This window comes from Falco rusticolus, chromosome 6, assembly GCF_015220075.1.
Source record: "Falco rusticolus isolate bFalRus1 chromosome 6, bFalRus1.pri, whole genome shotgun sequence".
NCBI lineage: Eukaryota > Metazoa > Chordata > Aves > Falconiformes > Falconidae > Falco > Falco rusticolus.
Window position 1 is genome coordinate 62,092,700 of NC_051192.1, and position 4,278 is coordinate 62,096,977.

The window sequence follows — 4,278 nt, forward strand, 5'->3', positions numbered from 1 at the left end:
GGGAGAGAAACCAAGGGCAGCAGCTATCCAGGGTGGCTGCACTGCCAGGGTGCAGAAAAACCAAGGAAAGGCAGCTAACACTAAAGAAACTGTATGAGGATGAAGTTTCTTTTTTTCTCTAAACTCCCAGATATCCAGATGTTTTGGGCACTGTGCTTCCAAACTCAAGCTCTCATTTCTAGCCATTTTACTTATTTTTTATTTTTTAATTACAATTTTGTTTTCAGGAGGGAATCTGGTATTGTAGAAAAAAAAAAAAAAAAGAAAAAAAAAAGAAATGCTCCTAGAATTCTGGGTTCTTTCTCTTTAATTCCACATAATTAAATACCAGAGACATTTAATTAATGAGACCAGGAACTCTAATCTGTATTATTTTTCTTTCTCATTATTGTCTCTTAAAATATACAGTGCACCCATACTTATTACAAAACTTCAGCTGCTCCTAACTAACCATGCAGTTTAAGGACACAAGCAGCACAGATGGATAAGAAGCAATTACCCCCTATACATCTGCAGTACCGCAAGTTTCTGAATCTCAGCAGTATCAGAAAACTAAGTATTCTACGAGTTTCAAAAGCTCATTTACTACTGTCTCAGAAAGAGAAGCAGCATAGTTAAACATGCACAGTAATTTGCTGCTCTTACAATCAATCAACTACAGCCAGCACTGGCTGTTATATTGACAGGATAAAAACATGATCCTGCCCGCAGCACCAGCTCCAGGATTGCCTCCTGCCATCTCATCAGCGTGGAGACAAGCATGAATATTGCCAGCCGGTGTCCCCATGGAGTTTGCAAAGATCCAGCTAAAAGTGTCTGAGGCAAGCCAGAGGCAAGTGGAGAAGCATTTAACGCTTTCTTAATATCCTTCAGAGATGCTCAGATGAAGTGGAGGTTGAAAGCCTGCAAAAAAGGGCAGCTGTTAAGATGAGAAGAGATTGACTTCAGAGGGACCAAGGGAACTGTCTATGTTGTGACTTATGGAAGAAGCTGGGGAAAGGAGGCAGGTTTGCTGCTGTTCTTGTCCATCCCAGAGGGTTGAGTCAGTGCCGTTCAGCATTGTCCAGCCACCACCACTGTGAATCCCTGGTCTTCAGGGTCACAGAGACCACATTTCCCAGTTCCCCTTCATTCCAAGGGGACACCTGAAATAAGGGACCACCCTCATCATGGCTTTCTGCACGTGAAGGTACTAAGTTCTGTTAGCAGGAACAGTCACTTGGTATCTAACATGTCACAAATGTCATCAACCCTTGAGCCCAAACTGTAGAGTCAGACCACCTAAGAAAGATGACAGGCTGAAACCATGAAGATACTTTTAACCAGGACAGTCTGCCAGCTGTGATACACCACTTAGTACTGTTTCATAGCTGTCTTCTCTTAACCTGCTTTCCCAACAGACACTGTGAAGTCCTCTGCAAAATGTGGCCTGTTTTCTTTGACTTCATGTATATTGATGAACTAAACAACGTTAGAGCCCCTTTTCTACCCCTAAGGTCAACAGACACAGTTGGTTGGCATCCTTATTATTAAAAAAATGTGCTGTGACCACATGCCAGTAGCTTACTGGGAGAAGTCCCTGGCTCATGCTATTTTTCAGACCATGCCCAGGAATCCTTTGGAAGAGTTCTAGTTGGTCTGGGATTGAATCACGCCATGTTTTTCAGTATAAACCCATAAATGATCAAGTTTAAGGGCCTGTGCCTACTTAATTTAACAGCTTAAAGGTAGCCTTCTGTAATTCAGATAGTCAAATACCTTGTGTGCACCTGTGAAATCTTTGTGCTCAGTGGGAGTTTTGCTACAAAAGTACCAAGAACTACTCTGGTAAGGGATCATTTAGTGTTTTAGAAAGTTGCAAAAAATCCAAGATATAGAATGTAAAACCCTCCTCTACACTTCAAGTTTCCAATGTGAGCCTCATCAAATCTGTAGCAGTTACCCTATCCTTTACTCTGAAACGTGAATTACTATGAAATAATGGTCTTGAAGTCATCCTTCTGTGTTGTGAGAAGCCACTGAACACAGGAACACATGACTTTTCACAAACAGTCAAAACTAGCTAATGAGTTGTCCCTATACAGTCTAGGGACAATAGTCTCATACGGCAGCATTCCCCAAAGGTGAGGAAAACAAAAAAGAAAGAGAAAAGTTTAAATACTATTGTGCATTGTCAAGGAAATTTTAAAATATGGAAAATCTAAGGGAGGCATATTGTTGATTTTTCTTCGTTTAGTCTTTCACTGGTTTTACTGTAGTTATTGATTAATGCATAGTATTCTCTGCAGAGGTACCACAGCATCATGGTGATGGCTGTGACATAGAGGCCGAGATAAGGAAAATTAATTTGAGAATGTAGCAGACTGAAAGGTCTGTTAATCTGTAGGAAAATTATATCCTTGCTAAAGTATAACCATGACATCCTTGCTACAGGGATAACATGATCCATCCTTCCATGAACCTGTAGAGTAGTTAAAAACCTTCAGGCAGACATACTTCCCTGTCCAGCTCCAGCTTTTAGAATATTTGTGCATAATAACTGAACAGTTACAGGTGAACTCTCAACAAAATACCTAATCAGTGTCACAACTGCATTTGTATTATCTCAGAACAATCTCCCTGAAAGTGGATGTCCTCGTTTACAACTATAGGAGACGCTTCTCTAAACTGCAGCAACGTGAATGCATCATCTCATTCATCTCTGCATTTCTGATGAATTAAGTCTAGACTACCAGTCAGGGGGTGGGGGAGAATCTGCCTCATGCAATCATCCGTATTTAAAAAGTGAGTGAAGACATTGGGACTAAACAGCAGGAACAGGCTCTTACTCAGACTATGCAATAAAAGGCAATCACATTTGTGATTTGAGTTTCTTGTCTCTAACTTCATGAGTCAGCTTTGCCTAAGTATTACCAGGCAGACCAGTGGAAATATTTTGAGCAACTCACTTCTTCACTTTATGCTAAATTGGACCCCTCCAAAAGATGTATGCTTAATTTGATTGGACACCAAATGAGGTTCCAGGTTTTGCCCATGCAGGTGATATTACAGCCAGCTGACTGCTACATTAGTACAGCTAATGATGGATACGGTTTTCTTGGGAGCATTTGGATTTGCCACATGATCGTTGCTTCAGATTCAGCCAGGCTCAGTTTAGAGATTCTGCTTGTCCTTAGGAAAGTTACACTTATTGTGCTGAGCAAGAGGTCTGAATATTCAAAAAACATTTCACCCGGGTGCAAGTGAGGGGCTATTTGGCAGGTATGAAAGTGGCAGCTTGGGAGCCAAAGTCTGTAAAAGTTTTGAAGCTAAATGTTGTCTCAACCCTCTGATTTCCAGGAGTGCTTTCACACAGCCACAAATGGAAAATATTTTGCAAAGGAGTACAGGGACAGTGAAAAAAAATCCTACCACAGTGCTCATGCTACTTTTATTAAGTAGAAGTGTTACCCTGCAAGGACTGGATTCTGCTTTTATTCTTACTTAGCACCATGAAATGATATGACATCTGTGATGCTCTTCTTGACTTCCATGATGATCTCCACAACTTACATCCTGACCCAAGTTCCTCTGATTTAATAGGAATGTTTCCATTAACTTCAACGGAGCCATTACAGAGAGCATTACATGAAGTGAGACTTCAAAGTCTGTATTTAATTCAGTGTCTTAATAATTTTGCTTTGCTCTGGAAACTGAGGACAAAGATCTCGGTCTATTAAATAAAATAATTCTTTTACATTTCTATGCCAAATCAAAATCAAACACTTCAATTGAATCAATGAAAAGCAGACTGATGGGAGTGGTTAAAACAAGTAACTTACAGACATTCATCTTCTACAACTCATAGGAATGGAAAAGCATACAGTGTTAAGCGCGCAGCGAATGCTCTGGCAGATAGTCTGGAAGGAATAGTGAAGCAGGGCAGGAGACAGTAAAACATGCTACAAAACAAAATACCACATATACGTTTGGTGTTGCTCTTTACTTACACTGGAGCAGATCTTAAAACAGCTTCTTGACATCAATTTTATCTGAAAGTTTTTAGCACTTCCCACAACAGGTCTTTCGGGTTTTTTAATGCAGTTAAGTAACTATATTGCACAAATCCCTAGGAGAGCTGGAAAAAAGCAATGTCTGGACTGAATCATTAGAACTGTTTTCTTGTCTGTGCCTTGTGATGTCTTTCTGCTGGCCTGAAACGCCAGGTATATCAGCAGCTCAATCACAGCAGCTTTAAACAACATCTGCAAGCTGCTACAGGTGCCTTGGCTGCCCAGC